The sequence below is a fragment of the Ascaphus truei genome, unplaced genomic scaffold (assembly GCF_040206685.1).
Source record: "Ascaphus truei isolate aAscTru1 unplaced genomic scaffold, aAscTru1.hap1 HAP1_SCAFFOLD_282, whole genome shotgun sequence".
Lineage (NCBI taxonomy): Eukaryota > Metazoa > Chordata > Amphibia > Anura > Ascaphidae > Ascaphus > Ascaphus truei.
In genome coordinates, this window is record NW_027455772.1 from 272,236 (window position 1) to 298,843 (window position 26,608).

Sequence of the window (26,608 nt, forward strand, 5' to 3'; positions counted from 1 at the left end):
CATTCCTTGCAGCAAATGAAAATGTTTCATTTTTTACTACTTTTTTCCCGCAGTGGCAAAGAAATATATCGTTTTTTCCTCAGAAAGTTCAACACAATGCAACCTTCCAAAATAGAATTCTGACATCAAGAATTCCGTCTATAGTACATTTGAGTGCACCTGTCATTTTCTCAGTCTCTGTGTATGCATGGAGCAAGATATAGGCTCATGGATTTAAGAATGAGAGGATATCATGAGACAGCAATCTCCACCTACGGCCATACTACCTTGAAAGCGCCCGATCCCGTCAGATCTCGGAAGCTAAGCAGGGTGAGGCTTGATTAGTCCTGGGTTGGGAGACTGCCTGGGAATACCAGGTGCTGTAGGGGTTTTTATTTTTCGCTTCCCTAATGAAAATATACATGGCATTCCTCGCAGCAAATGAAAATGTTTCATTTCTTGCTACTTTTTTCCCGGAGTGGCAAAGAAATATATTGTTTTTTCCTCTGAAAGTTCAACACAATGCAACCTTCCAAAATAGAATTCTGACATCAAGAATTCCGTCTATAGTATATTTGAGTGCACCTGTCATTTTCTCAGTCTCTGATTTAATTTCTCCATTTAAGGTAATTCTTCAAGAATGTATTTTTTTAACGGTCACAATAATACACTTATGCCTCCCATGTCATTTAGAAATATATCATACAGGCCTCAGAACACTCAGCATGTTATATGGTGAGCTTGTGGCTCACAGAGTTGGGGTGTGCAGTGTTCAAGCTGATACTTGGAAGAGATAGTGAGTTCAAATCCAAACAGGAGGAGGTTGAATATAGGCACCTCTGAAATTTTTTACTACTTTTTTCCCGCAGTGGCAAAGAAATATATCGTTTTTTCCTCTGAAAGTTCAACACAATGCAACCTTCCAAAATAGAATTCTGACATCAAGAATTCCGTCTATAGTACATTTGAGTGCACCTGTCATTTTCTCAGTCTCTGTGTATGCATGGAGCAAGATATAGGCTCATGGATTTAAGAATGAGAGGATATCATGAGACAGCAATCTCCACCTACGGCCATACTACCTTGAAAGCGCCCGATCCCGTCAGATCTCGGAAGCTAAGCAGGGTGAGGCTTGATTAGTACTGGGTTGGGAGACTGCCTGGGAATACCAGGTGCTGTGAGTGTTTTTATTTTTTGCTTCACTAATGAAAATATACATGGCATTCCTTGCAGCAAATGAAAATGTTTCATTTTTTACTACTTTTTTCCCGCAGTGGCAAAGAAATCTATCGTTTTTTCCTCTGAAAGTTCAACACAATGCAACCTTCCAAAATAGAATTCTGACATCAAGAATTCCGTCTATAGTACATTTGAGTGCACCTGTCATTTTCTCAGTCTCTGTGTATGCATGGAGCAAGATATAGGCTCATGGATTTAAGAATGAGAGGATATCATGAGACAGCAATCTCCACCTACGGCCATACTACCTTGACAGCGCCCGATCCCGTCAGATCTCGGAAGCTAAGCAGGGTGAGGCTTGATTAGTACTGGGTTGGGAGACTGCCTGGGAATACCAGGTGCTGTAGGGGTTTTTATTTTTCGCTTCCCTAATGAAAATATACATGGCATTCCTCGCAGCAAATGAAAATGTTTCATTTCTTGCTACTTTTTTCCCGCAGTGGCAAAGAAATATATCGTTTTTTCCTCTGAAAGTTCAACACAATGCAACCTTCCAAAATAGAATTCTGACATCAAGAATTCCGTCTATAGTACATTTGAGTGCACCTGTCATTTTCTCAGTCTCTGTGTATGCATGGAGCAAGATATAGGCTCATGGATTTAAGAATGAGAGGATATCATGAGACAGCAATCTCCACCTACGGCCATACTACCTTGAAAGCGCCCGATCCCGTCAGATCTCGGAAGCTAAGCAGGGTGAGGCTTGATTAGTACTGGGTTGGGAGACTGCCTGGGAATACCAGGTGCTGTGGGTGTTTTTATTTTTTGCTTCCCTAATGAAAATATACATGGCATTCCTTGCAGCAAATGAAAATGTTTCATTTTTTACTACTTTTTTCCCGCAGTGGCAAAGAAATATATCGTTTTTTCCTCAGAAAGTTCAACACAATGCAACCTTCCAAAATAGAATTCTGACATCAAGAATTCCGTCTATAGTACATTTGAGTGCACCTGTCATTTTCTCAGTCTCTGTGTATGCATGGAGCAAGATATAGGCTCATGGATTTAAGAATGAGAGGATATCATGAGACAGCAATCTCCACCTACGGCCATACTACCTTGACAGCGCCCGATCCCGTCAGATCTCGGAAGCTAAGCAGGGTGAGGCTTGATTAGTACTGGGTTGGGAGACTGCCTGGGAATACCAGGTGCTGTAGGGGTTTTTATTTTTTGCTTCCCTAATGAAAATATACATGGCATTCCTCGCAGCAAATGAAAATGTTTCATTTCTTGCTACTTTTTTCCCGCAGTGGCAAAGAAATCTATCGTTTTTTCCTCTGAAAGTTCAACACAATGCAACCTTCCAAAATAGAATTCTGACATCAAGAATTCCGTCTATAGTACATTTGAGTGCACCTGTCATTTTCTCAGTCTCTGTGTATGCATGGAGCAAGATATAGGCTCATGGATTTAAGAATGAGAGGATATCATGAGACAGCAATCTCCACCTACGGCCATACTACCTTGACAGCGCCCGATCCCGTCAGATCTCGGAAGCTAAGCAGGGTGAGGCTTGATTAGTACTGGGTTGGGAGACTGCCTGGGAATACCAGGTGCTGTAGGGGTTTTTATTTTTCGCTTCCCTAATGAAAATATACATGGCATTCCTCGCAGCAAATGAAAATGTTTCATTTCTTGCTACTTTTTTCCCGCAGTGGCAAAGAAATCTATCGTTTTTTCCTCTGAAAGTTCAACACAATGCAACCTTCCAAAATAGAATTCTGACATCAAGAATTCCGTCTATAGTACATTTGAGTGCACCTGTCATTTTCTCAGTCTCTGTGTATGCATGGAGCAAGATATAGGCTCATGGATTTAAGAATGAGAGGATATCATGAGACAGCAATCTCCACCTACGGCCATACTACCTTGAAAGCGCCCGATCCCGTCAGATCTCGGAAGCTAAGCAGGGTGAGGCTTGATTAGTACTGGGTTGGGAGACTGCCTGGGAATACCAGGTGCTGTGAGTGTTTTTATTTTTTGCTTCACTAATGAAAATATACATGGCATTCCTTGCAGCAAATGAAAATGTTTCATTTTTTACTACTTTTTTCCCGCAGTGGCAAAGAAATCTATCGTTTTTTCCTCTGAAAGTTCAACACAATGCAACCTTCCAAAATAGAATTCTGACATCAAGAATTCCGTCTATAGTACATTTGAGTGCACCTGTCATTTTCTCAGTCTCTGTGTATGCATGGAGCAAGATATAGGCTCATGGATTTAAGAATGAGAGGATATCATGAGACAGCAATCTCCACCTACGGCCATACTACCTTGACAGCGCCCGATCCCGTCAGATCTCGGAAGCTAAGCAGGGTGAGGCTTGATTAGTACTGGGTTGGGAGACTGCCTGGGAATACCAGGTGCTGTAGGGGTTTTTATTTTTCGCTTCCCTAATGAAAATATACATGGCATTCCTCGCAGCAAATGAAAATGTTTCATTTCTTGCTACTTTTTTCCCGCAGTGGCAAAGAAATATATCGTTTTTTCCTCTGAAAGTTCAACACAATGCAACCTTCCAAAATAGAATTCTGACATCAAGAATTCCGTCTATAGTACATTTGAGTGCACCTGTCATTTTCTCAGTCTCTGTGTATGCATGGAGCAAGATATAGGCTCATGGATTTAAGAATGAGAGGATATCATGAGACAGCAATCTCCACCTACGGCCATACTACCTTGAAAGCGCCCGATCCCGTCAGATCTCGGAAGCTAAGCAGGGTGAGGCTTGATTAGTACTGGGTTGGGAGACTGCCTGGGAATACCAGGTGCTGTGGGTGTTTTTATTTTTTGCTTCCCTAATGAAAATATACATGGCATTCCTTGCAGCAAATGAAAATGTTTCATTTTTTACTACTTTTTTCCCGCAGTGGCAAAGAAATATATCGTTTTTTCCTCAGAAAGTTCAACACAATGCAACCTTCCAAAATAGAATTCTGACATCAAGAATTCCGTCTATAGTACATTTGAGTGCACCTGTCATTTTCTCAGTCTCTGTGTATGCATGGAGCAAGATATAGGCTCATGGATTTAAGAATGAGAGGATATCATGAGACAGCAATCTCCACCTACGGCCATACTACCTTGACAGCGCCCGATCCCGTCAGATCTCGGAAGCTAAGCAGGGTGAGGCTTGATTAGTACTGGGTTGGGAGACTGCCTGGGAATACCAGGTGCTGTAGGGGTTTTTATTTTTTGCTTCCCTAATGAAAATATACATGGCATTCCTCGCAGCAAATGAAAATGTTTCATTTCTTGCTACTTTTTTCCCGCAGTGGCAAAGAAATCTATCGTTTTTTCCTCTGAAAGTTCAACACAATGCAACCTTCCAAAATAGAATTCTGACATCAAGAATTCCGTCTATAGTACATTTGAGTGCACCTGTCATTTTCTCAGTCTCTGTGTATGCATGGAGCAAGATATAGGCTCATGGATTTAAGAATGAGAGGATATCATGAGACAGCAATCTCCACCTACGGCCATACTACCTTGACAGCGCCCGATCCCGTCAGATCTCGGAAGCTAAGCAGGGTGAGGCTTGATTAGTACTGGGTTGGGAGACTGCCTGGGAATACCAGGTGCTGTAGGGGTTTTTATTTTTCGCTTCCCTAATGAAAATATACATGGCATTCCTCGCAGCAAATGAAAATGTTTCATTTCTTGCTACTTTTTTCCCGCAGTGGCAAAGAAATATATCGTTTTTTCCTCTGAAAGTTCAACACAATGCAACCTTCCAAAATAGAATTCTGACATCAAGAATTCCGTCTATAGTACATTTGAGTGCACCTGTCATTTTCTCAGTCTCTGTGTATGCATGGAGCAAGATATAGGCTCATGGATTTAAGAATGAGAGGATATCATGAGACAGCAATCTCCACCTACGGCCATACTACCTTGAAAGCGCCCGATCCCGTCAGATCTCGGAAGCTAAGCAGGGTGAGGCTTGATTAGTACTGGGTTGGGAGACTGCCTGGGAATACCAGGTGCTGTGAGTGTTTTTATTTTTTGCTTCACTAATGAAAATATACATGGCATTCCTTGCAGCAAATGAAAATGTTTCATTTTTTACTACTTTTTTCCCGCAGTGGCAAAGAAATCTATCGTTTTTTCCTCTGAAAGTTCAACACAATGCAACCTTCCAAAATAGAATTCTGACATCAAGAATTCCGTCTATAGTACATTTGAGTGCACCTGTCATTTTCTCAGTCTCTGTGTATGCATGGAGCAAGATATAGGCTCATGGATTTAAGAATGAGAGGATATCATGAGACAGCAATCTCCACCTACGGCCATACTACCTTGACAGCGCCCGATCCCGTCAGATCTCGGAAGCTAAGCAGGGTGAGGCTTGATTAGTACTGGGTTGGGAGACTGCCTGGGAATACCAGGTGCTGTAGGGGTTTTTATTTTTCGCTTCCCTAATGAAAATATACATGGCATTCCTCGCAGCAAATGAAAATGTTTCATTTCTTGCTACTTTTTTCCCGCAGTGGCAAAGAAATATATCGTTTTTTCCTCTGAAAGTTCAACACAATGCAACCTTCCAAAATAGAATTCTGACATCAAGAATTCCGTCTATAGTACATTTGAGTGCACCTGTCATTTTCTCAGTCTCTGTGTATGCATGGAGCAAGATATAGGCTCATGGATTTAAGAATGAGAGGATATCATGAGACAGCAATCTCCACCTACGGCCATACTACCTTGAAAGCGCCCGATCCCGTCAGATCTCGGAAGCTAAGCAGGGTGAGGCTTGATTAGTACTGGGTTGGGAGACTGCCTGGGAATACCAGGTGCTGTGGGTGTTTTTATTTTTTGCTTCCCTAATGAAAATATACATGGCATTCCTTGCAGCAAATGAAAATGTTTCATTTTTTACTACTTTTTTCCCGCAGTGGCAAAGAAATATATCGTTTTTTCCTCAGAAAGTTCAACACAATGCAACCTTCCAAAATAGAATTCTGACATCAAGAATTCCGTCTATAGTACATTTGAGTGCACCTGTCATTTTCTCAGTCTCTGTGTATGCATGGAGCAAGATATAGGCTCATGGATTTAAGAATGAGAGGATATCATGAGACAGCAATCTCCACCTACGGCCATACTACCTTGAAAGCGCCCGATCCCGTCAGATCTCGGAAGCTAAGCAGGGTGAGGCTTGATTAGTACTGGGTTGGGAGACTGCCTGGGAATACCAGGTGCTGTAGGGGTTTTTATTTTTCGCTTCCCTAATGAAAATATACATGGCATTCCTCGCAGCAAATGAAAATGTTTCATTTCTTGCTACTTTTTTCCCGGAGTGGCAAAGAAATATATTGTTTTTTCCTCTGAAAGTTCAACACAATGCAACCTTCCAAAATAGAATTTTGACATCAAGAATTCCGTCTATAGTATATTTGAGTGCACCTGTCATTTTCTCAGTCTCTGATTTAATTTCTCCATTTAAGGTAATTCTTCAAGAATGTATTTTTTTAACGGTCACAATAATACACTTATGCCTCCCATGTCATTTAGAAATATATCATACAGGCCTCAGAACACTCAGCATGTTATATGGTGAGCTTGTGGCTCACAGAGTTGGGGTGTGCAGTGTTCAAGCTGATACTTGGAAGAGATAGTGAGTTCAAATCCAAACAGGAGGAGGTTGAATATAGGCACCTCTGAAATTTTTTACTACTTTTTTCCCGCAGTGGCAAAGAAATCTATCGTTTTTTCCTCTGAAAGTTCAACACAATGCAACCTTCCAAAATAGAATTCTGACATCAAGAATTCCGTCTATAGTACATTTGAGTGCACCTGTCATTTTCTCAGTCTCTGTGTATGCATGGAGCAAGATATAGGCTCATGGATTTAAGAATGAGAGGATATCATGAGACAGCAATCTCCACCTACGGCCATACTACCTTGACAGCGCCCGATCCCGTCAGATCTCGGAAGCTAAGCAGGGTGAGGCTTGATTAGTACTGGGTTGGGAGACTGCCTGGGAATACCAGGTGCTGTAGGGGTTTTTATTTTTCGCTTCCCTAATGAAAATATACATGGCATTCCTCGCAGCAAATGAAAATGTTTCATTTCTTGCTACTTTTTTCCCGCAGTGGCAAAGAAATATATCGTTTTTTCCTCTGAAAGTTCAACACAATGCAACCTTCCAAAATAGAATTCTGACATCAAGAATTCCGTCTATAGTACATTTGAGTGCACCTGTCATTTTCTCAGTCTCTGTGTATGCATGGAGCAAGATATAGGCTCATGGATTTAAGAATGAGAGGATATCATGAGACAGCAATCTCCACCTACGGCCATACTACCTTGAAAGCGCCCGATCCCGTCAGATCTCGGAAGCTAAGCAGGGTGAGGCTTGATTAGTACTGGGTTGGGAGACTGCCTGGGAATACCAGGTGCTGTGAGTGTTTTTATTTTTTGCTTCACTAATGAAAATATACATGGCATTCCTTGCAGCAAATGAAAATGTTTCATTTTTTACTACTTTTTTCCCGCAGTGGCAAAGAAATCTATCGTTTTTTCCTCTGAAAGTTCAACACAATGCAACCTTCCAAAATAGAATTCTGACATCAAGAATTCCGTCTATAGTACATTTGAGTGCACCTGTCATTTTCTCAGTCTCTGTGTATGCATGGAGCAAGATATAGGCTCATGGATTTAAGAATGAGAGGATATCATGAGACAGCAATCTCCATCTACGGCCATACTACCTTGACAGCGCCCGATCCCGTCAGATCTCGGAAGCTAAGCAGGGTGAGGCTTGATTAGTACTGGGTTGGGAGACTGCCTGGGAATACCAGGTGCTGTAGGGGTTTTTATTTTTCGCTTCCCTAATGAAAATATACATGGCATTCCTCGCAGCAAATGAAAATGTTTCATTTCTTGCTACTTTTTTCCCGCAGTGGCAAAGAAATATATCGTTTTTTCCTCTGAAAGTTCAACACAATGCAACCTTCCAAAATAGAATTCTGACATCAAGAATTCCGTCTATAGTACATTTGAGTGCACCTGTCATTTTCTCAGTCTCTGTGTATGCATGGAGCAAGATATAGGCTCATGGATTTAAGAATGAGAGGATATCATGAGACAGCAATCTCCACCTACGGCCATACTACCTTGAAAGCGCCCGATCCCGTCAGATCTCGGAAGCTAAGCAGGGTGAGGCTTGATTAGTACTGGGTTGGGAGACTGCCTGGGAATACCAGGTGCTGTGAGTGTTTTTATTTTTTGCTTCACTAATGAAAATATACATGGCATTCCTTGCAGCAAATGAAAATGTTTCATTTTTTACTACTTTTTTCCCGCAGTGGCAAAGAAATCTATCGTTTTTTCCTCTGAAAGTTCAACACAATGCAACCTTCCAAAATAGAATTCTGACATCAAGAATTCCGTCTATAGTACATTTGAGTGCACCTGTCATTTTCTCAGTCTCTGTGTATGCATGGAGCAAGATATAGGCTCATGGATTTAAGAATGAGAGGATATCATGAGACAGCAATCTCCACCTACGGCCATACTACCTTGACAGCGCCCGATCCCGTCAGATCTCGGAAGCTAAGCAGGGTGAGGCTTGATTAGTACTGGGTTGGGAGACTGCCTGGGAATACCAGGTGCTGTAGGGGTTTTTATTTTTCGCTTCCCTAATGAAAATATACATGGCATTCCTCGCAGCAAATGAAAATGTTTCATTTCTTGCTACTTTTTTCCCGCAGTGGCAAAGAAATATATCGTTTTTTCCTCTGAAAGTTCAACACAATGCAACCTTCCAAAATAGAATTCTGACATCAAGAATTCCGTCTATAGTACATTTGAGTGCACCTGTCATTTTCTCAGTCTCTGTGTATGCATGGAGCAAGATATAGGCTCATGGATTTAAGAATGAGAGGATATCATGAGACAGCAATCTCCACCTACGGCCATACTACCTTGACAGCGCCCGATCCTGTCAGATCTCGGAAGCTAAGCAGGGTGAGGCTTGATTAGTACTGGGTTGGGAGACTGCCTGGGAATACCAGGTGCTGTAGGGGTTTTTATTTTTCGCTTCCCTAATGAAAATATACATGGCATTCCTCGCAGCAAATGAAAATGTTTCATTTCTTGCTACTTTTTTCCCGCAGTGGCAAAGAAATATATCGTTTTTTCCTCTGAAAGTTCAACACAATGCAACCTTCCAAAATAGAATTCTGACATCAAGAATTCCGTCTATAGTACATTTGAGTGCACCTGTCATTTTCTCAGTCTCTGTGTATGCATGGAGCAAGATATAGGCTCATGGATTTAAGAATGAGAGGATATCATGAGACAGCAATCTCCACCTACGGCCATACTACCTTGAAAGCGCCCGATCCCGTCAGATCTCGGAAGCTAAGCAGGGTGAGGCTTGATTAGTACTGGGTTGGGAGACTGCCTGGGAATACCAGGTGCTGTGAGTGTTTTTATTTTTTGCTTCACTAATGAAAATATACATGGCATTCCTTGCAGCAAATGAAAATGTTTCATTTTTTACTACTTTTTTCCCGCAGTGGCAAAGAAATCTATCGTTTTTTCCTCTGAAAGTTCAACACAATGCAACCTTCCAAAATAGAATTCTGACATCAAGAATTCCGTCTATAGTACATTTGAGTGCACCTGTCATTTTCTCAGTCTCTGTGTATGCATGGAGCAAGATATAGGCTCATGGATTTAAGAATGAGAGGATATCATGAGACAGCAATCTCCATCTACGGCCATACTACCTTGACAGCGCCCGATCCCGTCAGATCTCGGAAGCTAAGCAGGGTGAGGCTTGATTAGTACTGGGTTGGGAGACTGCCTGGGAATACCAGGTGCTGTAGGGGTTTTTATTTTTCGCTTCCCTAATGAAAATATACATGGCATTCCTCGCAGCAAATGAAAATGTTTCATTTCTTGCTACTTTTTTCCCGCAGTGGCAAAGAAATATATCGTTTTTTCCTCTGAAAGTTCAACACAATGCAACCTTCCAAAATAGAATTCTGACATCAAGAATTCCGTCTATAGTACATTTGAGTGCACCTGTCATTTTCTCAGTCTCTGTGTATGCATGGAGCAAGATATAGGCTCATGGATTTAAGAATGAGAGGATATCATGAGACAGCAATCTCCACCTACGGCCATACTACCTTGAAAGCGCCCGATCCCGTCAGATCTCGGAAGCTAAGCAGGGTGAGGCTTGATTAGTACTGGGTTGGGAGACTGCCTGGGAATACCAGGTGCTGTGAGTGTTTTTATTTTTTGCTTCACTAATGAAAATATACATGGCATTCCTTGCAGCAAATGAAAATGTTTCATTTTTTACTACTTTTTTCCCGCAGTGGCAAAGAAATCTATCGTTTTTTCCTCTGAAAGTTCAACACAATGCAACCTTCCAAAATAGAATTCTGACATCAAGAATTCCGTCTATAGTACATTTGAGTGCACCTGTCATTTTCTCAGTCTCTGTGTATGCATGGAGCAAGATATAGGCTCATGGATTTAAGAATGAGAGGATATCATGAGACAGCAATCTCCACCTACGGCCATACTACCTTGACAGCGCCCGATCCCGTCAGATCTCGGAAGCTAAGCAGGGTGAGGCTTGATTAGTACTGGGTTGGGAGACTGCCTGGGAATACCAGGTGCTGTAGGGGTTTTTATTTTTCGCTTCCCTAATGAAAATATACATGGCATTCCTCGCAGCAAATGAAAATGTTTCATTTCTTGCTACTTTTTTCCCGCAGTGGCAAAGAAATATATCGTTTTTTCCTCTGAAAGTTCAACACAATGCAACCTTCCAAAATAGAATTCTGACATCAAGAATTCCGTCTATAGTACATTTGAGTGCACCTGTCATTTTCTCAGTCTCTGTGTATGCATGGAGCAAGATATAGGCTCATGGATTTAAGAATGAGAGGATATCATGAGACAGCAATCTCCACCTACGGCCATACTACCTTGACAGCGCCCGATCCCGTCAGATCTCGGAAGCTAAGCAGGGTGAGGCTTGATTAGTACTGGGTTGGGAGACTGCCTGGGAATACCAGGTGCTGTAGGGGTTTTTATTTTTCGCTTCCCTAATGAAAATATACATGGCATTCCTCGCAGCAAATGAAAATGTTTCATTTCTTGCTACTTTTTTCCCGCAGTGGCAAAGAAATATATCGTTTTTTCCTCTGAAAGTTCAACACAATGCAACCTTCCAAAATAGAATTCTGACATCAAGAATTCCGTCTATAGTACATTTGAGTGCACCTGTCATTTTCTCAGTCTCTGTGTATGCATGGAGCAAGATATAGGCTCATGGATTTAAGAATGAGAGGATATCATGAGACAGCAATCTCCACCTACGGCCATACTACCTTGAAAGCGCCCGATCCCGTCAGATCTCGGAAGCTAAGCAGGGTGAGGCTTGATTAGTACTGGGTTGGGAGACTGCCTGGGAATACCAGGTGCTGTGAGTGTTTTTATTTTTTGCTTCACTAATGAAAATATACATGGCATTCCTTGCAGCAAATGAAAATGTTTCATTTTTTACTACTTTTTTCCCGCAGTGGCAAAGAAATCTATCGTTTTTTCCTCTGAAAGTTCAACACAATGCAACCTTCCAAAATAGAATTCTGACATCAAGAATTCCGTCTATAGTACATTTGAGTGCACCTGTCATTTTCTCAGTCTCTGTGTATGCATGGAGCAAGATATAGGCTCATGGATTTAAGAATGAGAGGATATCATGAGACAGCAATCTCCACCTACGGCCATACTACCTTGACAGCGCCCGATCCCGTCAGATCTCGGAAGCTAAGCAGGGTGAGGCTTGATTAGTACTGGGTTGGGAGACTGCCTGGGAATACCAGGTGCTGTAGGGGTTTTTATTTTTCGCTTCCCTAATGAAAATATACATGGCATTCCTCGCAGCAAATGAAAATGTTTCATTTCTTGCTACTTTTTTCCCGCAGTGGCAAAGAAATATATCGTTTTTTCCTCTGAAAGTTCAACACAATGCAACCTTCCAAAATAGAATTCTGACATCAAGAATTCCGTCTATAGTACATTTGAGTGCACCTGTCATTTTCTCAGTCTCTGTGTATGCATGGAGCAAGATATAGGCTCATGGATTTAAGAATGAGAGGATATCATGAGACAGCAATCTCCACCTACGGCCATACTACCTTGAAAGCGCCCGATCCCGTCAGATCTCGGAAGCTAAGCAGGGTGAGGCTTGATTAGTACTGGGTTGGGAGACTGCCTGGGAATACCAGGTGCTGTGGGTGTTTTTATTTTTTGCTTCCCTAATGAAAATATACATGGCATTCCTTGCAGCAAATGAAAATGTTTCATTTTTTACTACTTTTTTCCCGCAGTGGCAAAGAAATATATCGTTTTTTCCTCAGAAAGTTCAACACAATGCAACCTTCCAAAATAGAATTCTGACATCAAGAATTCCGTCTATAGTACATTTGAGTGCACCTGTCATTTTCTCAGTCTCTGTGTATGCATGGAGCAAGATATAGGCTCATGGATTTAAGAATGAGAGGATATCATGAGACAGCAATCTCCACCTACGGCCATACTACCTTGAAAGCGCCCGATCCCGTCAGATCTCGGAAGCTAAGCAGGGTGAGGCTTGATTAGTACTGGGTTGGGAGACTGCCTGGGAATACCAGGTGCTGTAGGGGTTTTTATTTTTTGCTTCCCTAATGAAAATATACATGGCATTCCTCGCAGCAAATGAAAATGTTTCATTTCTTGCTACTTTTTTCCCGGAGTGGCAAAGAAATATATTGTTTTTTCCTCTGAAAGTTCAACACAATGCAACCTTCCAAAATAGAATTTTGACATCAAGAATTCCGTCTATAGTATATTTGAGTGCACCTGTCATTTTCTCAGTCTCTGATTTAATTTCTCCATTTAAGGTAATTCTTCAAGAATGTATTTTTTTAACGGTCACAATAATACACTTATGCCTCCCATGTCATTTAGAAATATATCATACAGGCCTCAGAACACTCAGCATGTTATATGGTGAGCTTGTGGCTCACAGAGTTGGGGTGTGCAGTGTTCAAGCTGATACTTGGAAGAGATAGTGAGTTCAAATCCAAACAGGAGGAGGTTGAATATAGGCACCTCTGAAATTTTTTACTACTTTTTTCCCGCAGTGGCAAAGAAATCTATCGTTTTTTCCTCTGAAAGTTCAACACAATGCAACCTTCCAAAATAGAATTCTGACATCAAGAATTCCGTCTATAGTACATTTGAGTGCACCTGTCATTTTCTCAGTCTCTGTGTATGCATGGAGCAAGATATAGGCTCATGGATTTAAGAATGAGAGGATATCATGAGACAGCAATCTCCACCTACGGCCATACTACCTTGACAGCGCCCGATCCCGTCAGATCTCGGAAGCTAAGCAGGGTGAGGCTTGATTAGTACTGGGTTGGGAGACTGCCTGGGAATACCAGGTGCTGTGGGTGTTTTTATTTTTTGCTTCCCTAATGAAAATATACATGGCATTCCTTGCAGCAAATGAAAATGTTTCATTTTTTACTACTTTTTTCCCGCAGTGGCAAAGAAATATATCGTTTTTTCCTCAGAAAGTTCAACACAATGCAACCTTCCAAAATAGAATTCTGACATCAAGAATTCCGTCTATAGTACATTTGAGTGCACCTGTCATTTTCTCAGTCTCTGTGTATGCATGGAGCAAGATATAGGCTCATGGATTTAAGAATGAGAGGATATCATGAGACAGCAATCTCCACCTACGGCCATACTACCTTGAAAGCGCCCGATCCCGTCAGATCTCGGAAGCTAAGCAGGGTGAGGCTTGATTAGTACTGGGTTGGGAGACTGCCTGGGAATACCAGGTGCTGTGAGTGTTTTTATTTTTTGCTTCACTAATGAAAATATACATGGCATTCCTTGCAGCAAATGAAAATGTTTCATTTTTTACTACTTTTTTCCCGCAGTGGCAAAGAAATCTATCGTTTTTTCCTCTGAAAGTTCAACACAATGCAACCTTCCAAAATAGAATTCTGACATCAAGAATTCCGTCTATAGTACATTTGAGTGCACCTGTCATTTTCTCAGTCTCTGTGTATGCATGGAGCAAGATATAGGCTCATGGATTTAAGAATGAGAGGATATCATGAGACAGCAATCTCCATCTACGGCCATACTACCTTGACAGCGCCCGATCCCGTCAGATCTCGGAAGCTAAGCAGGGTGAGGCTTGATTAGTACTGGGTTGGGAGACTGCCTGGGAATACCAGGTGCTGTAGGGGTTTTTATTTTTCGCTTCCCTAATGAAAATATACATGGCATTCCTCGCAGCAAATGAAAATGTTTCATTTCTTGCTACTTTTTTCCCGCAGTGGCAAAGAAATATATCGTTTTTTCCTCTGAAAGTTCAACACAATGCAACCTTCCAAAATAGAATTCTGACATCAAGAATTCCGTCTATAGTACATTTGAGTGCACCTGTCATTTTCTCAGTCTCTGTGTATGCATGGAGCAAGATATAGGCTCATGGATTTAAGAATGAGAGGATATCATGAGACAGCAATCTCCACCTACGGCCATACTACCTTGAAAGCGCCCGATCCCGTCAGATCTCGGAAGCTAAGCAGGGTGAGGCTTGATTAGTACTGGGTTGGGAGACTGCCTGGGAATACCAGGTGCTGTGAGTGTTTTTATTTTTTGCTTCACTAATGAAAATATACATGGCATTCCTTGCAGCAAATGAAAATGTTTCATTTTTTACTACTTTTTTCCCGCAGTGGCAAAGAAATCTATCGTTTTTTCCTCTGAAAGTTCAACACAATGCAACCTTCCAAAATAGAATTCTGACATCAAGAATTCCGTCTATAGTACATTTGAGTGCACCTGTCATTTTCTCAGTCTCTGTGTATGCATGGAGCAAGATATAGGCTCATGGATTTAAGAATGAGAGGATATCATGAGACAGCAATCTCCACCTACGGCCATACTACCTTGACAGCGCCCGATCCCGTCAGATCTCGGAAGCTAAGCAGGGTGAGGCTTGATTAGTACTGGGTTGGGAGACTGCCTGGGAATACCAGGTGCTGTAGGGGTTTTTATTTTTCGCTTCCCTAATGAAAATATACATGGCATTCCTCGCAGCAAATGAAAATGTTTCATTTCTTGCTACTTTTTTCCCGCAGTGGCAAAGAAATATATCGTTTTTTCCTCTGAAAGTTCAACACAATGCAACCTTCCAAAATAGAATTCTGACATCAAGAATTCCGTCTATAGTACATTTGAGTGCACCTGTCATTTTCTCAGTCTCTGTGTATGCATGGAGCAAGATATAGGCTCATGGATTTAAGAATGAGAGGATATCATGAGACAGCAATCTCCACCTACGGCCATACTACCTTGACAGCGCCCGATCCCGTCAGATCTCGGAAGCTAAGCAGGGTGAGGCTTGATTAGTACTGGGTTGGGAGACTGCCTGGGAATACCAGGTGCTGTAGGGGTTTTTATTTTTCGCTTCCCTAATGAAAATATACATGGCATTCCTCGCAGCAAATGAAAATGTTTCATTTCTTGCTACTTTTTTCCCGCAGTGGCAAAGAAATATATCGTTTTTTCCTCTGAAAGTTCAACACAATGCAACCTTCCAAAATAGAATTCTGACATCAAGAATTCCGTCTATAGTACATTTGAGTGCACCTGTCATTTTCTCAGTCTCTGTGTATGCATGGAGCAAGATATAGGCTCATGGATTTAAGAATGAGAGGATATCATGAGACAGCAATCTCCACCTACGGCCATACTACCTTGAAAGCGCCCGATCCCGTCAGATCTCGGAAGCTAAGCAGGGTGAGGCTTGATTAGTACTGGGTTGGGAGACTGCCTGGGAATACCAGGTGCTGTGAGTGTTTTTATTTTTTGCTTCACTAATGAAAATATACATGGCATTCCTTGCAGCAAATGAAAATGTTTCATTTTTTACTACTTTTTTCCCGCAGTGGCAAAGAAATCTATCGTTTTTTCCTCTGAAAGTTCAACACAATGCAACCTTCCAAAATAGAATTCTGACATCAAGAATTCCGTCTATAGTACATTTGAGTGCACCTGTCATTTTCTCAGTCTCTGTGTATGCATGGAGCAAGATATAGGCTCATGGATTTAAGAATGAGAGGATATCATGAGACAGCAATCTCCACCTACGGCCATACTACCTTGACAGCGCCCGATCCCGTCAGATCTCGGAAGCTAAGCAGGGTGAGGCTTGATTAGTACTGGGTTGGGAGACTGCCTGGGAATACCAGGTGCTGTAGGGGTTTTTATTTTTCGCTTCCCTAATGAAAATATACATGGCATTCCTCGCAGCAAATGAAAATGTTTCATTTCTTGCTACTTTTTTCCCGCAGTGGCAAAGAAATATATCGTTTTTTCCTCTGAAAGTTCAACACAATGCAACCTTCCAAAATAGAATTCTGACATCAAGAATTCCGTCTATAGTACATTTGAGTGCACCTGTCATTTTCTCAGTCTCTGTGTATGCATGGAGCAAGATATAGGCTCATGGATTTAAGAATGAGAGGATATCATGAGACAGCAATCTCCACCTACGGCCATACTACCTTGAAAGCGCCCGATCCCGTCAGATCTCGGAAGCTAAGCAGGGTGAGGCTTGATTAGTACTGGGTTGGGAGACTGCCTGGGAATACCAGGTGCTGTGGGTGTTTTTATTTTTTGCTTCCCTAATGAAAATATACATGGCATTCCTTGCAGCAAATGAAAATGTTTCATTTTTTACTACTTTTTTCCCGCAGTGGCAAAGAAATATATCGTTTTTTCCTCAGAAAGTTCAACACAATGCAACCTTCCAAAATAGAATTCTGACATCAAGAATTCCGTCTATAGTACATTTGAGTGCACCTGTCATTTTCTCAGTCTCTGTGTATGCATGGAGCAAGATATAGGCTCATGGATTTAAGAATGAGAGGATATCATGAGACAGCAATCTCCACCTACGGCCATACTACCTTGAAAGCGCCCGATCCCGTCAGATCTCGGAAGCTAAGCAGGGTGAGGCTTGATTAGTACTGGGTTGGGAGACTGCCTGGGAATACCAGGTGCTGTAGGGGTTTTTATTTTTCGCTTCCCTAATGAAAATATACATGGCATTCCTCGCAGCAAATGAAAATGTTTCATTTCTTGCTACTTTTTTCCCGGAGTGGCAAAGAAATATATTGTTTTTTCCTCTGAAAGTTCAACACAATGCAACCTTCCAAAATAGAATTTTGACATCAAGAATTCCGTCTATAGTATATTTGAGTGCACCTGTCATTTTCTCAGTCTCTGATTTAATTTCTCCATTTAAGGTAATTCTTCAAGAATGTATTTTTTTAACGGTCACAATAATACACTTATGCCTCCCATGTCATTTAGAAATATATCATACAGGCCTCAGAACACTCAGCATGTTATATGGTGAGCTTGTGGCTCACAGAGTTGGGGTGTGCAGTGTTCAAGCTGATACTTGGAAGAGATAGTGAGTTCAAATCCAAACAGGAGGAGGTTGAATATAGGCACCTCTGAAATTTTTTACTACTTTTTTCCCGCAGTGGCAAAGAAATCTATCGTTTTTTCCTCTGAAAGTTCAACACAATGCAACCTTCCAAAATAGAATTCTGACATCAAGAATTCCGTCTATAGTACATTTGAGTGCACCTGTCATTTTCTCAGTCTCTGTGTATGCATGGAGCAAGATATAGGCTCATGGATTTAAGAATGAGAGGATATCATGAGACAGCAATCTCCACCTACGGCCATACTACCTTGACAGCGCCCGATCCCGTCAGATCTCGGAAGCTAAGCAGGGTGAGGCTTGATTAGTACTGGGTTGGGAGACTGCCTGGGAATACCAGGTGCTGTGGGTGTTTTTATTTTTTGCTTCCCTAATGAAAATATACATGGCATTCCTTGCAGCAAATGAAAATGTTTCATTTTTTACTACTTTTTTCCCGCAGTGGCAAAGAAATATATCGTTTTTTCCTCAGAAAGTTCAACACAATGCAACCTTCCAAAATAGAATTCTGACATCAAGAATTCCGTCTATAGTACATTTGAGTGCACCTGTCATTTTCTCAGTCTCTGTGTATGCATGGAGCAAGATATAGGCTCATGGATTTAAGAATGAGAGGATATCATGAGACAGCAATCTCCACCTACGGCCATACTACCTTGACAGCGCCCGATCCCGTCAGATCTCGGAAGCTAAGCAGGGTGAGGCTTGATTAGTACTGGGTTGGGAGACTGCCTGGGAATACCAGGTGCTGTAGGGGTTTTTATTTTTCGCTTCCCTAATGAAAATATACATGGCATTCCTCGCAGCAAATGAAAATGTTTCATTTCTTGCTACTTTTTTCCCGCAGTGGCAAAGAAATATATCGTTTTTTCCTCTGAAAGTTCAACACAATGCAACCTTCCAAAATAGAATTCTGACATCAAGAATTCCGTCTATAGTACATTTGAGTGCACCTGTCATTTTCTCAGTCTCTGTGTATGCATGGAGCAAGATATAGGCTCATGGATTTAAGAATGAGAGGATATCATGAGACAGCAATCTCCACCTACGGCCATACTACCTTGAAAGCGCCCGATCCCGTCAGATCTCGGAAGCTAAGCAGGGTGAGGCTTGATTAGTACTGGGTTGGGAGACTGCCTGGGAATACCAGGTGCTGTGAGTGTTTTTATTTTTTGCTTCACTAATCAAAATATACATGGCATTCCTTGCAGCAAATGAAAATGTTTCATTTTTTACTACTTTTTTCCCGCAGTGGCAAAGAAATCTATCGTTTTTTCCTCTGAAAGTTCAACACAATGCAACCTTCCAAAATAGAATTCTGACATCAAGAATTCCGTCTATAGTACATTTGAGTGCACCTGTCATTTTCTCAGTCTCTGTGTATGCATGGAGCAAGATATAGGCTCATGGATTTAAGAATGAGAGGATATCATGAGACAGCAATCTCCACCTACGGCCATACTACCTTGACAGCGCCCGATCCCGTCAGATCTCGGAAGCTAAGCAGGGTGAGGCTTGATTAGTACAGGGTTGGGAGACTGCCTGGGAATACCAGGTGCTGTGGGTGTTTTTATTTTTTGCTTCCCTAATGAAAATATACATGGCATTCCTTGCAGCAAATGAAAATGTTTCATTTTTTACTACTTTTTTCCCGCAGTGGCAAAGAAATATATCGTTTTTTCCTCAGAAAGTTCAACACAATGCAACCTTCCAAAATAGAATTCTGACATCAAGAATTCCGTCTATAGTACATTTGAGTGCACCTGTCATTTTCTCAGTCTCTGTGTATGCATGGAGCAAGATATAGGCTCATGGATTTAAGAATGAGAGGATATCATGAGACAGCAATCTCCACCTACGGCCATACTACCTTGACAGCGCCCGATCCCGTCAGATCTCGGAAGCTAAGCAGGGTGAGGCTTGATTAGTACTGGGTTGGGAGACTGCCTGGGAATACCAGGTGCTGTAGGGGTTTTTATTTTTCGCTTCCCTAATGAAAATATACATGGCATTCCTCGCAGCAAATGAAAATGTTTCATTTCTTGCTACTTTTTTCCCGGAGTGGCAAAGAAATATATTGTTTTTTCCTCTGAAAGTTCAACACAATGCAACCTTCCAAAATAGAATTTTGACATCAAGAATTCCGTCTATAGTATATTTGAGTGCACCTGTCATTTTCTCAGTCTCTGATTTAATTTCTCCATTTAAGGTAATTCTTCAAGAATGTATTTTTTTAACGGTCACAATAATACACTTATGCCTCCCATGTCATTTAGAAATATATCATACAGGCCTCAGAACACTCAGCATGTTATATGGTGAGCTTGTGGCTCACAGAGTTGGGGTGTGCAGTGTTCAAGCTGATACTTGGAAGAGATAGTGAGTTCAAATCCAAACAGGAGGAGGTTGAATATAGGCACCTCTGAAATTTTTTACTACTTTTTTCCCGCAGTGGCAAAGAAATCTATCGTTTTTTCCTCTGAAAGTTCAACACAATGCAACCTTCCAAAATAGAATTCTGACATCAAGAATTCCGTCTATAGTACATTTGAGTGCACCTGTCATTTTCTCAGTCTCTGTGTATGCATGGAGCAAGATATAGGCTCATGGATTTAAGAATGAGAGGATATCATGAGACAGCAATCTCCACCTACGGCCATACTACCTTGACAGCGCCCGATCCCGTCAGATCTCGGAAGCTAAGCAGGGTGAGGCTTGATTAGTACTGGGTTGGGAGACTGCCTGGGAATACCAGGTGCTGTAGGGGTTTTTATTTTTCGCTTCCCTAATGAAAATATACATGGCATTCCTTGCAGCAAATGAAAATGTTTCATTTTTTACTACTTTTTTCCCGCAGTGGCAAAGAAATATATCGTTTTTTCCTCAGAAAGTTCAACACAATGCAACCTTCCAAAATAGAATTCTGACATCAAGAATTCCGTCTATAGTACATTTGAGTGCACCTGTCATTTTCTCAGTCTCTGTGTATGCATGGAGCAAGATATAGGCTCATGGATTTAAGAATGAGAGGATATCATGAGACAGCAATCTCCACCTACGGCCATACTACCTTGACAGCGCCTGATCCCGTCAGATCTCGGAAGCTAAGCAGGGTGAGGCTTGATTAGTACTGGGTTGGGAGACTGCCTGGGAATACCAGGTGCTGTAGGGGTTTTTATTTTTCGCTTCCCTAATGAAAATATACATGGCATTCCTCGCAGCAAATGAAAATGTTTCATTTCTTGCTACTTTTTTCCCGCAGTGGCAAAGAAATATATCGTTTTTTCCTCTGAAAGTTCAACACAATGCAACCTTCCAAAATAGAATTCTGACATCAAGAATTCCGTCTATAGTACATTTGAGTGCACCTGTCATTTTCTCAGTCTCTGTGTATGCATGGAGCAAGATATAGGCTCATGGATTTAAGAATGAGAGGATATCATGAGACAGCAATCTCCACCTACGGCCATACTACCTTGAAAGCGCCCGATCCCGTCAGATCTCGGAAGCTAAGCAGGGTGAGGCTTGATTAGTACTGGGTTGGGAGACTGCCTGGGAATACCAGGTGCTGTGAGTGTTTTTATTTTTTGCTTCACTAATCAAAATATACATGGCATTCCTTGCAGCAAATGAAAATGTTTCATTTTTTACTACTTTTTTCCCGCAGTGGCAAAGAAATCTATCGTTTTTTCCTCTGAAAGTTCAACACAATGCAACCTTCCAAAATAGAATTCTGACATCAAGAATTCCGTCTATAGTACATTTGAGTGCACCTGTCATTTTCTCAGTCTCTGTGTATGCATGGAGCAAGATATAGGCTCATGGATTTAAGAATGAGAGGATATCATGAGACAGCAATCTCCACCTACGGCCATACTACCTTGACAGCGCCCGATCCCGTCAGATCTCGGAAGCTAAGCAGGGTGAGGCTTGATTAGTACTGGGTTGGGAGACTGCCTGGGAATACCAGGTGCTGTAGGGGTTTTTATTTTTCGCTTCCCTAATGAAAATATACATGGCATTCCTCGCAGCAAATGAAAATGTTTCATTTCTTGCTACTTTTTTCCCGCAGTGGCAAAGAAATATATCGTTTTTTCCTCTGAAAGTTCAACACAATGCAACCTTCCAAAATAGAATTCTGACATCAAGAATTCCGTCTATAGTACATTTGAGTGCACCTGTCATTTTCTCAGTCTCTGTGTATGCATGGAGCAAGATATAGGCTCATGGATTTAAGAATGAGAGGATATCATGAGACAGCAATCTCCACCTACGGCCATACTACCTTGACAGCGCCCGATCCCGTCAGATCTCGGAAGCTAAGCAGGGTGAGGCTTGATTAGTACTGGGTTGGGAGACTGCCTGGGAATACCAGGTGCTGTAGGGGTTTTTATTTTTCGCTTCCCTAATGAAAATATACATGGCATTCCTCGCAGCAAATGAAAATGTTTCATTTCTTGCTACTTTTTTCCCGCAGTGGCAAAGAAATATATCGTTTTTTCCTCTGAAAGTTCAACACAATGCAACCTTCCAAAATAGAATTCTGACATCAAGAATTCCGTCTATAGTACATTTGAGTGCACCTGTCATTTTCTCAGTCTCTGTGTATGCATGGAGCAAGATATAGGCTCATGGATTTAAGAATGAGAGGATATCATGAGACAGCAATCTCCACCTACGGCCATACTACCTTGAAAGCGCCCGATCCCGTCAGATCTCGGAAGCTAAGCAGGGTGAGGCTTGATTAGTACTGGGTTGGGAGACTGCCTGGGAATACCAGGTGCTGTGGGTGTTTTTATTTTTTGCTTCCCTAATGAAAATATACATGGCATTCCTTGCAGCAAATGAAAATGTTTCATTTTTTACTACTTTTTTCCCGCAGTGGCAAAGAAATATATCGTTTTTTCCTCAGAAAGTTCAACACAATGCAACCTTCCAAAATAGAATTCTGACATCAAGAATTCCGTCTATAGTACATTTGAGTGCACCTGTCATTTTCTCAGTCTCTGTGTATGCATGGAGCAAGATATAGGCTCATGGATTTAAGAATGAGAGGATATCATGAGACAGCAATCTCCACCTACGGCCATACTACCTTGAAAGCGCCCGATCCTGTCAGATCTCGGAAACTAAGCAGGGTGAGGCTTGATTAGTCCTGGGTTGGGAGACTGCCTGGGAATACCAGGTGCTGTAGGGGTTTTTATTTTTCGCTTCCCTAATGAAAATATACATGGCATTCCTCGCAGCAAATGAAAATGTTTCATTTCTTGCTACTTTTTTCCCGGAGTGGCAAAGAAATATATTGTTTTTTCCTCTGAAAGTTCAACACAATGCAACCTTCCAAAATAGAATTCTGACATCAAGAATTCCGTCTATAGTATATTTGAGTGCACCTGTCATTTTCTCAGTCTCTGATTTAATTTCTCCATTTAAGGTAATTCTTCAAGAATGTATTTTTTTAACGGTCACAATAATACACTTATGCCTCCCATGTCATTTAGAAATATATCATACAGGCCTCAGAACACTCAGCATGTTATATGGTGAGCTTGTGGCTCACAGAGTTGGGGTGTGCAGTGTTCAAGCTGATACTTGGAAGAGATAGTGAGTTCAAATCCAAACAGGAGGAGGTTGAATATAGGCACCTCTGAAATTTTTTACTACTTTTTTCCCGCAGTGGCAAAGAAATCTATCGTTTTTTCCTCTGAAAGTTCAACACAATGCAACCTTCCAAAATAGAATTCTGACATCAAGAATTCCGTCTATAGTACATTTGAGTGCACCTGTCATTTTCTCAGTCTCTGTGTATGCATGGAGCAAGATATAGGCTCATGGATTTAAGAATGAGAGGATATCATGAGACAGCAATCTCCACCTACGGCCATACTACCTTGACAGCGCCCGATCCCGTCAGATCTCGGAAGCTAAGCAGGGTGAGGCTTGATTAGTACTGGGTTGGGAGACTGCCTGGGAATACCAGGTGCTGTAGGGGTTTTTATTTTTCGCTTCCCTAATGAAAATATACATGGCATTCCTCGCAGCAAATGAAAATGTTTCATTTCTTGCTACTTTTTTCCCGCAGTGGCAAAGAAATATATCGTTTTTTCCTCTGAAAGTTCAACACAATGCAACCTTCCAAAATAGAATTCTGACATCAAGAATTCCGTCTATAGTACATTTGAGTGCACCTGTCATTTTCTCAGTCTCTGTGTATGCATGGAGCAAGATATAGGCTCATGGATTTAAGAATGAGAGGATATCATGAGACAGCAATCTCCACCTACGGCCATACTACCTTGACAGCGCCCGATCCCGTCAGATCTCGGAAGCTAAGCAGGGTGAGGCTTGATTAGTACTGGGTTGGGAGACTGCCTGGGAATACCAGGTGCTGTAGGGGTTTTTATTTTTCGCTTCCCTAATGAAAATATACATGGCATTCCTCGCAGCAAATGAAAATGTTTCATTTCTTGCTACTTTTTTCCCGGAGTGGCAAAGAAATATATTGTTTTTTCCTCTGAAAGTTCAACACAATGCAACCTTCCAAAATAGAATTCTGACATCAAGAATTCCGTCTATAGTATATTTGAGTGCACCTGTCATTTTCTCAGTCTCTGATTTAATTTCTCCATTTAAGGTAATTCTTCAAGAATGTATTTTTTTAACGGTCACAATAATACACTTATGCCTCCCATGTCATTTAGAAATATATCATACAGGCCTCAGAACACTCAGCATGTTATATGGTGAGCTTGTGGCTCACAGAGTTGGGGTGTGCAGTGTTCAAGCTGATACTTGGAAGAGATAGTGAGTTCAAATCCAAACAGGAGGAGGTTGAATATAGGCACCTCTGAAATTTTTTACTACTTTTTTCCCGCAGTGGCAAAGAAATCTATCGTTTTTTCCTCTGAAAGTTCAACACAATGCAACCTTCCAAAATAGAATTCTGACATCAAGAATTCCGTCTATAGTACATTTGAGTGCACCTGTCATTTTCTCAGTCTCTGTGTATGCATGGAGCAAGATATAGGCTCATGGATTTAAGAATGAGAGGATATCATGAGACAGCAATCTCCACCTACGGCCATACTACCTTGACAGCGCCCGATCCCGTCAGATCTCGGAAGCTAAGCAGGGTGAGGCTTGATTAGTACTGGGTTGGGAGACTGCCTGGGAATACCAGGTGCTGTGGGTGTTTTTATTTTTTGCTTCCCTAATGAAAATATACATGGCATTCCTTGCAGCAAATGAAAATGTTTCATTTTTTACTACTTTTTTCCCGCAGTGGCAAAGAAATATATCGTTTTTTCCTCAGAAAGTTCAACACAATGCAACCTTCCAAAATAGAATTCTGACATCAAGAATTCCGTCTATAGTACATTTGAGTGCACCTGTCATTTTCTCAGTCTCTGTGTATGCATGGAGCAAGATATAGGCTCATGGATTTAAGAATGAGAGGATATCATGAGACAGCAATCTCCACCTACGGCCATACTACCTTGACAGCGCCCGATCCCGTCAGATCTCGGAAGCTAAGCAGGGTGAGGCTTGATTAGTACTGGGTTGGGAGACTGCCTGGGAATACCAGGTGCTGTAGGGGTTTTTATTTTTCGCTTCCCTAATGAAAATATACATGGCATTCCTCGCAGCAAATGAAAATGTTTCATTTCTTGCTACTTTTTTCCCGCAGTGGCAAAGAAATATATCGTTTTTTCCTCTGAAAGTTCAACACAATGCAACCTTCCAAAATAGAATTCTGACATCAAGAATTCCGTCTATAGTACATTTGAGTGCACCTGTCATTTTCTCAGTCTCTGTGTATGCATGGAGCAAGATATAGGCTCATGGATTTAAGAATGAGAGGATATCATGAGACAGCAATCTCCACCTACGGCCATACTACCTTGAAAGCGCCCGATCCCGTCAGATCTCGGAAGCTAAGCAGGGTGAGGCTTGATTAGTACTGGGTTGGGAGACTGCCTGGGAATACCAGGTGCTGTGAGTGTTTTTATTTTTTGCTTCACTAATCAAAATATACATGGCATTCCTTGCAGCAAATGAAAATGTTTCATTTTTTACTACTTTTTTCCCGCAGTGGCAAAGAAATCTATCGTTTTTTCCTCTGAAAGTTCAACACAATGCAACCTTCCAAAATAGAATTCTGACATCAAGAATTCCGTCTATAGTACATTTGAGTGCACCTGTCATTTTCTCAGTCTCTGTGTATGCATGGAGCAAGATATAGGCTCATGGATTTAAGAATGAGAGGATATCATGAGACAGCAATCTCCACCTACGGCCATACTACCTTGACAGCGCCCGATCCCGTCAGATCTCGGAAGCTAAGCAGGGTGAGGCTTGATTAGTACTGGGTTGGGAGACTGCCTGGGAATACCAGGTGCTGTGGGTGTTTTTATTTTTTGCTTCCCTAATGAAAATATACATGGCATTCCTTGCAGCAAATGAAAATGTTTCATTTTTTACTACTTTTTTCCCGCAGTGGCAAAGAAATCTATCGTTTTTTCCTCTGAAAGTTCAACACAATGCAACCTTCCAAAATAGAATTCTGACATCAAGAATTCCGTCTATAGTACATTTGAGTGCACCTGTCATTTTCTCAGTCTCTGTGTATGCATGGAGCAAGATATAGGCTCATGGATTTAAGAATGAGAGGATATCATGAGACAGCAATCTCCACCTACGGCCATACTACCTTGACAGCGCCCGATCCCGTCAGATCTCGGAAGCTAAGCAGGGTGAGGCTTGATTAGTACTGGGTTGGGAGACTGCCTGGGAATACCAGGTGCTGTAGGGGTTTTTATTTTTCGCTTCCCT

The 26,608-nt window shown here is 41.6% G+C and overlaps 58 non-coding genes and 1 pseudogene across 58 annotated transcripts; all 59 read left to right on the forward strand.

The window, feature by feature from the left end:
• The first annotated feature begins 249 nt into the window (after positions 1 to 249).
• Positions 250 to 368, forward strand: LOC142482432 (5S ribosomal RNA). Its single transcript, XR_012796669.1, has one exon. It is a non-coding gene; the product is annotated as a 5S ribosomal RNA (ribosomal RNA).
• Positions 369 to 1,044: 676 nt separating this feature from the next.
• On the forward strand, positions 1,045 to 1,163 carry LOC142482326 (5S ribosomal RNA). The gene has a single exon (XR_012796566.1). It is a non-coding gene; the product is annotated as a 5S ribosomal RNA (ribosomal RNA).
• A 286-nt stretch (positions 1,164 to 1,449) lies between these two features.
• LOC142482025 (5S ribosomal RNA) lies at positions 1,450 to 1,568 on the forward strand. Its single transcript, XR_012796275.1, has one exon. It is a non-coding gene; the product is annotated as a 5S ribosomal RNA (ribosomal RNA).
• A 286-nt stretch (positions 1,569 to 1,854) lies between these two features.
• Positions 1,855 to 1,973, forward strand: LOC142482586 (5S ribosomal RNA). The gene has a single exon (XR_012796794.1). It is a non-coding gene; the product is annotated as a 5S ribosomal RNA (ribosomal RNA).
• Positions 1,974 to 2,259: 286 nt separating this feature from the next.
• Positions 2,260 to 2,378, forward strand: LOC142482026 (5S ribosomal RNA). The gene has a single exon (XR_012796276.1). It is a non-coding gene; the product is annotated as a 5S ribosomal RNA (ribosomal RNA).
• Positions 2,379 to 2,664: 286 nt separating this feature from the next.
• LOC142482028 (5S ribosomal RNA) lies at positions 2,665 to 2,783 on the forward strand. Its single transcript, XR_012796278.1, has one exon. It is a non-coding gene; the product is annotated as a 5S ribosomal RNA (ribosomal RNA).
• Positions 2,784 to 3,069: 286 nt separating this feature from the next.
• LOC142482328 (5S ribosomal RNA) lies at positions 3,070 to 3,188 on the forward strand. Its single transcript, XR_012796568.1, has one exon. It is a non-coding gene; the product is annotated as a 5S ribosomal RNA (ribosomal RNA).
• Positions 3,189 to 3,474: 286 nt separating this feature from the next.
• On the forward strand, positions 3,475 to 3,593 carry LOC142482029 (5S ribosomal RNA). Its single transcript, XR_012796279.1, has one exon. It is a non-coding gene; the product is annotated as a 5S ribosomal RNA (ribosomal RNA).
• Positions 3,594 to 3,879: 286 nt separating this feature from the next.
• LOC142482587 (5S ribosomal RNA) lies at positions 3,880 to 3,998 on the forward strand. Its single transcript, XR_012796795.1, has one exon. It is a non-coding gene; the product is annotated as a 5S ribosomal RNA (ribosomal RNA).
• A 286-nt stretch (positions 3,999 to 4,284) lies between these two features.
• Positions 4,285 to 4,403, forward strand: LOC142482030 (5S ribosomal RNA). Its single transcript, XR_012796280.1, has one exon. It is a non-coding gene; the product is annotated as a 5S ribosomal RNA (ribosomal RNA).
• A 286-nt stretch (positions 4,404 to 4,689) lies between these two features.
• LOC142482031 (5S ribosomal RNA) lies at positions 4,690 to 4,808 on the forward strand. Its single transcript, XR_012796281.1, has one exon. It is a non-coding gene; the product is annotated as a 5S ribosomal RNA (ribosomal RNA).
• A 286-nt stretch (positions 4,809 to 5,094) lies between these two features.
• LOC142482329 (5S ribosomal RNA) lies at positions 5,095 to 5,213 on the forward strand. Its single transcript, XR_012796569.1, has one exon. It is a non-coding gene; the product is annotated as a 5S ribosomal RNA (ribosomal RNA).
• Positions 5,214 to 5,499: 286 nt separating this feature from the next.
• Positions 5,500 to 5,618, forward strand: LOC142482032 (5S ribosomal RNA). The gene has a single exon (XR_012796282.1). It is a non-coding gene; the product is annotated as a 5S ribosomal RNA (ribosomal RNA).
• A 286-nt stretch (positions 5,619 to 5,904) lies between these two features.
• LOC142482588 (5S ribosomal RNA) lies at positions 5,905 to 6,023 on the forward strand. The gene has a single exon (XR_012796796.1). It is a non-coding gene; the product is annotated as a 5S ribosomal RNA (ribosomal RNA).
• Positions 6,024 to 6,309: 286 nt separating this feature from the next.
• Positions 6,310 to 6,428, forward strand: LOC142482743 (5S ribosomal RNA). The gene has a single exon (XR_012796947.1). It is a non-coding gene; the product is annotated as a 5S ribosomal RNA (ribosomal RNA).
• Positions 6,429 to 7,104: 676 nt separating this feature from the next.
• Positions 7,105 to 7,223, forward strand: LOC142482033 (5S ribosomal RNA). The gene has a single exon (XR_012796283.1). It is a non-coding gene; the product is annotated as a 5S ribosomal RNA (ribosomal RNA).
• Positions 7,224 to 7,509: 286 nt separating this feature from the next.
• Positions 7,510 to 7,628, forward strand: LOC142482330 (5S ribosomal RNA). Its single transcript, XR_012796570.1, has one exon. It is a non-coding gene; the product is annotated as a 5S ribosomal RNA (ribosomal RNA).
• Positions 7,629 to 7,914: 286 nt separating this feature from the next.
• Positions 7,915 to 8,033, forward strand: LOC142482356 (5S ribosomal RNA). The gene has a single exon (XR_012796595.1). It is a non-coding gene; the product is annotated as a 5S ribosomal RNA (ribosomal RNA).
• A 286-nt stretch (positions 8,034 to 8,319) lies between these two features.
• LOC142482331 (5S ribosomal RNA) lies at positions 8,320 to 8,438 on the forward strand. Its single transcript, XR_012796571.1, has one exon. It is a non-coding gene; the product is annotated as a 5S ribosomal RNA (ribosomal RNA).
• A 286-nt stretch (positions 8,439 to 8,724) lies between these two features.
• On the forward strand, positions 8,725 to 8,843 carry LOC142482034 (5S ribosomal RNA). The gene has a single exon (XR_012796284.1). It is a non-coding gene; the product is annotated as a 5S ribosomal RNA (ribosomal RNA).
• Positions 8,844 to 9,129: 286 nt separating this feature from the next.
• LOC142482471 (5S ribosomal RNA) lies at positions 9,130 to 9,248 on the forward strand. Its single transcript, XR_012796707.1, has one exon. It is a non-coding gene; the product is annotated as a 5S ribosomal RNA (ribosomal RNA).
• Positions 9,249 to 9,534: 286 nt separating this feature from the next.
• LOC142482332 (5S ribosomal RNA) lies at positions 9,535 to 9,653 on the forward strand. The gene has a single exon (XR_012796572.1). It is a non-coding gene; the product is annotated as a 5S ribosomal RNA (ribosomal RNA).
• A 286-nt stretch (positions 9,654 to 9,939) lies between these two features.
• LOC142482357 (5S ribosomal RNA) lies at positions 9,940 to 10,058 on the forward strand. The gene has a single exon (XR_012796596.1). It is a non-coding gene; the product is annotated as a 5S ribosomal RNA (ribosomal RNA).
• Positions 10,059 to 10,344: 286 nt separating this feature from the next.
• On the forward strand, positions 10,345 to 10,463 carry LOC142482333 (5S ribosomal RNA). The gene has a single exon (XR_012796573.1). It is a non-coding gene; the product is annotated as a 5S ribosomal RNA (ribosomal RNA).
• Positions 10,464 to 10,749: 286 nt separating this feature from the next.
• LOC142482035 (5S ribosomal RNA) lies at positions 10,750 to 10,868 on the forward strand. Its single transcript, XR_012796285.1, has one exon. It is a non-coding gene; the product is annotated as a 5S ribosomal RNA (ribosomal RNA).
• A 286-nt stretch (positions 10,869 to 11,154) lies between these two features.
• Positions 11,155 to 11,273, forward strand: LOC142482036 (5S ribosomal RNA). The gene has a single exon (XR_012796286.1). It is a non-coding gene; the product is annotated as a 5S ribosomal RNA (ribosomal RNA).
• A 286-nt stretch (positions 11,274 to 11,559) lies between these two features.
• LOC142482334 (5S ribosomal RNA) lies at positions 11,560 to 11,678 on the forward strand. The gene has a single exon (XR_012796574.1). It is a non-coding gene; the product is annotated as a 5S ribosomal RNA (ribosomal RNA).
• Positions 11,679 to 11,964: 286 nt separating this feature from the next.
• LOC142482037 (5S ribosomal RNA) lies at positions 11,965 to 12,083 on the forward strand. The gene has a single exon (XR_012796287.1). It is a non-coding gene; the product is annotated as a 5S ribosomal RNA (ribosomal RNA).
• Positions 12,084 to 12,369: 286 nt separating this feature from the next.
• LOC142482589 (5S ribosomal RNA) lies at positions 12,370 to 12,488 on the forward strand. The gene has a single exon (XR_012796797.1). It is a non-coding gene; the product is annotated as a 5S ribosomal RNA (ribosomal RNA).
• A 286-nt stretch (positions 12,489 to 12,774) lies between these two features.
• Positions 12,775 to 12,893, forward strand: LOC142482744 (5S ribosomal RNA). Its single transcript, XR_012796948.1, has one exon. It is a non-coding gene; the product is annotated as a 5S ribosomal RNA (ribosomal RNA).
• A 676-nt stretch (positions 12,894 to 13,569) lies between these two features.
• LOC142482901 (5S ribosomal RNA) lies at positions 13,570 to 13,688 on the forward strand. Its single transcript, XR_012797100.1, has one exon. It is a non-coding gene; the product is annotated as a 5S ribosomal RNA (ribosomal RNA).
• Positions 13,689 to 13,974: 286 nt separating this feature from the next.
• Positions 13,975 to 14,093, forward strand: LOC142482335 (5S ribosomal RNA). Its single transcript, XR_012796575.1, has one exon. It is a non-coding gene; the product is annotated as a 5S ribosomal RNA (ribosomal RNA).
• A 286-nt stretch (positions 14,094 to 14,379) lies between these two features.
• On the forward strand, positions 14,380 to 14,498 carry LOC142482358 (5S ribosomal RNA). Its single transcript, XR_012796597.1, has one exon. It is a non-coding gene; the product is annotated as a 5S ribosomal RNA (ribosomal RNA).
• Positions 14,499 to 14,784: 286 nt separating this feature from the next.
• On the forward strand, positions 14,785 to 14,903 carry LOC142482336 (5S ribosomal RNA). The gene has a single exon (XR_012796576.1). It is a non-coding gene; the product is annotated as a 5S ribosomal RNA (ribosomal RNA).
• Positions 14,904 to 15,189: 286 nt separating this feature from the next.
• Positions 15,190 to 15,308, forward strand: LOC142482039 (5S ribosomal RNA). Its single transcript, XR_012796289.1, has one exon. It is a non-coding gene; the product is annotated as a 5S ribosomal RNA (ribosomal RNA).
• A 286-nt stretch (positions 15,309 to 15,594) lies between these two features.
• On the forward strand, positions 15,595 to 15,713 carry LOC142482040 (5S ribosomal RNA). Its single transcript, XR_012796290.1, has one exon. It is a non-coding gene; the product is annotated as a 5S ribosomal RNA (ribosomal RNA).
• A 286-nt stretch (positions 15,714 to 15,999) lies between these two features.
• Positions 16,000 to 16,118, forward strand: LOC142482337 (5S ribosomal RNA). The gene has a single exon (XR_012796577.1). It is a non-coding gene; the product is annotated as a 5S ribosomal RNA (ribosomal RNA).
• A 286-nt stretch (positions 16,119 to 16,404) lies between these two features.
• LOC142482041 (5S ribosomal RNA) lies at positions 16,405 to 16,523 on the forward strand. Its single transcript, XR_012796291.1, has one exon. It is a non-coding gene; the product is annotated as a 5S ribosomal RNA (ribosomal RNA).
• A 286-nt stretch (positions 16,524 to 16,809) lies between these two features.
• LOC142482591 (5S ribosomal RNA) lies at positions 16,810 to 16,928 on the forward strand. Its single transcript, XR_012796799.1, has one exon. It is a non-coding gene; the product is annotated as a 5S ribosomal RNA (ribosomal RNA).
• A 286-nt stretch (positions 16,929 to 17,214) lies between these two features.
• Positions 17,215 to 17,333, forward strand: LOC142482745 (5S ribosomal RNA). Its single transcript, XR_012796949.1, has one exon. It is a non-coding gene; the product is annotated as a 5S ribosomal RNA (ribosomal RNA).
• A 676-nt stretch (positions 17,334 to 18,009) lies between these two features.
• Positions 18,010 to 18,128, forward strand: LOC142482902 (5S ribosomal RNA). Its single transcript, XR_012797101.1, has one exon. It is a non-coding gene; the product is annotated as a 5S ribosomal RNA (ribosomal RNA).
• Positions 18,129 to 18,414: 286 nt separating this feature from the next.
• Positions 18,415 to 18,533, forward strand: LOC142482042 (5S ribosomal RNA). Its single transcript, XR_012796292.1, has one exon. It is a non-coding gene; the product is annotated as a 5S ribosomal RNA (ribosomal RNA).
• A 286-nt stretch (positions 18,534 to 18,819) lies between these two features.
• On the forward strand, positions 18,820 to 18,938 carry LOC142482340 (5S ribosomal RNA). The gene has a single exon (XR_012796579.1). It is a non-coding gene; the product is annotated as a 5S ribosomal RNA (ribosomal RNA).
• Positions 18,939 to 19,224: 286 nt separating this feature from the next.
• On the forward strand, positions 19,225 to 19,343 carry LOC142482440 (5S ribosomal RNA). Its single transcript, XR_012796677.1, has one exon. It is a non-coding gene; the product is annotated as a 5S ribosomal RNA (ribosomal RNA).
• A 286-nt stretch (positions 19,344 to 19,629) lies between these two features.
• LOC142482044 (5S ribosomal RNA) lies at positions 19,630 to 19,748 on the forward strand. Its single transcript, XR_012796293.1, has one exon. It is a non-coding gene; the product is annotated as a 5S ribosomal RNA (ribosomal RNA).
• Positions 19,749 to 20,424: 676 nt separating this feature from the next.
• Positions 20,425 to 20,543, forward strand: LOC142482045 (5S ribosomal RNA). Its single transcript, XR_012796294.1, has one exon. It is a non-coding gene; the product is annotated as a 5S ribosomal RNA (ribosomal RNA).
• A 286-nt stretch (positions 20,544 to 20,829) lies between these two features.
• Positions 20,830 to 20,948, forward strand: LOC142482375 (5S ribosomal RNA). The gene has a single exon (XR_012796614.1). It is a non-coding gene; the product is annotated as a 5S ribosomal RNA (ribosomal RNA).
• Positions 20,949 to 21,234: 286 nt separating this feature from the next.
• LOC142482341 (5S ribosomal RNA) lies at positions 21,235 to 21,353 on the forward strand. The gene has a single exon (XR_012796580.1). It is a non-coding gene; the product is annotated as a 5S ribosomal RNA (ribosomal RNA).
• Positions 21,354 to 21,639: 286 nt separating this feature from the next.
• Positions 21,640 to 21,758, forward strand: LOC142482046 (5S ribosomal RNA). The gene has a single exon (XR_012796295.1). It is a non-coding gene; the product is annotated as a 5S ribosomal RNA (ribosomal RNA).
• A 286-nt stretch (positions 21,759 to 22,044) lies between these two features.
• Positions 22,045 to 22,163, forward strand: LOC142482047 (5S ribosomal RNA). The gene has a single exon (XR_012796296.1). It is a non-coding gene; the product is annotated as a 5S ribosomal RNA (ribosomal RNA).
• Positions 22,164 to 22,449: 286 nt separating this feature from the next.
• LOC142482592 (5S ribosomal RNA) lies at positions 22,450 to 22,568 on the forward strand. Its single transcript, XR_012796800.1, has one exon. It is a non-coding gene; the product is annotated as a 5S ribosomal RNA (ribosomal RNA).
• Positions 22,569 to 22,854: 286 nt separating this feature from the next.
• LOC142482505 (5S ribosomal RNA) lies at positions 22,855 to 22,973 on the forward strand (annotated as a pseudogene).
• Positions 22,974 to 23,649: 676 nt separating this feature from the next.
• LOC142482048 (5S ribosomal RNA) lies at positions 23,650 to 23,768 on the forward strand. The gene has a single exon (XR_012796297.1). It is a non-coding gene; the product is annotated as a 5S ribosomal RNA (ribosomal RNA).
• A 286-nt stretch (positions 23,769 to 24,054) lies between these two features.
• LOC142482049 (5S ribosomal RNA) lies at positions 24,055 to 24,173 on the forward strand. The gene has a single exon (XR_012796298.1). It is a non-coding gene; the product is annotated as a 5S ribosomal RNA (ribosomal RNA).
• A 676-nt stretch (positions 24,174 to 24,849) lies between these two features.
• LOC142482903 (5S ribosomal RNA) lies at positions 24,850 to 24,968 on the forward strand. Its single transcript, XR_012797102.1, has one exon. It is a non-coding gene; the product is annotated as a 5S ribosomal RNA (ribosomal RNA).
• Positions 24,969 to 25,254: 286 nt separating this feature from the next.
• On the forward strand, positions 25,255 to 25,373 carry LOC142482051 (5S ribosomal RNA). The gene has a single exon (XR_012796300.1). It is a non-coding gene; the product is annotated as a 5S ribosomal RNA (ribosomal RNA).
• A 286-nt stretch (positions 25,374 to 25,659) lies between these two features.
• LOC142482342 (5S ribosomal RNA) lies at positions 25,660 to 25,778 on the forward strand. The gene has a single exon (XR_012796581.1). It is a non-coding gene; the product is annotated as a 5S ribosomal RNA (ribosomal RNA).
• A 286-nt stretch (positions 25,779 to 26,064) lies between these two features.
• On the forward strand, positions 26,065 to 26,183 carry LOC142482904 (5S ribosomal RNA). The gene has a single exon (XR_012797103.1). It is a non-coding gene; the product is annotated as a 5S ribosomal RNA (ribosomal RNA).
• A 286-nt stretch (positions 26,184 to 26,469) lies between these two features.
• Positions 26,470 to 26,588, forward strand: LOC142482052 (5S ribosomal RNA). Its single transcript, XR_012796301.1, has one exon. It is a non-coding gene; the product is annotated as a 5S ribosomal RNA (ribosomal RNA).
• The last annotated feature ends 20 nt before the right edge of the window (positions 26,589 to 26,608 follow it).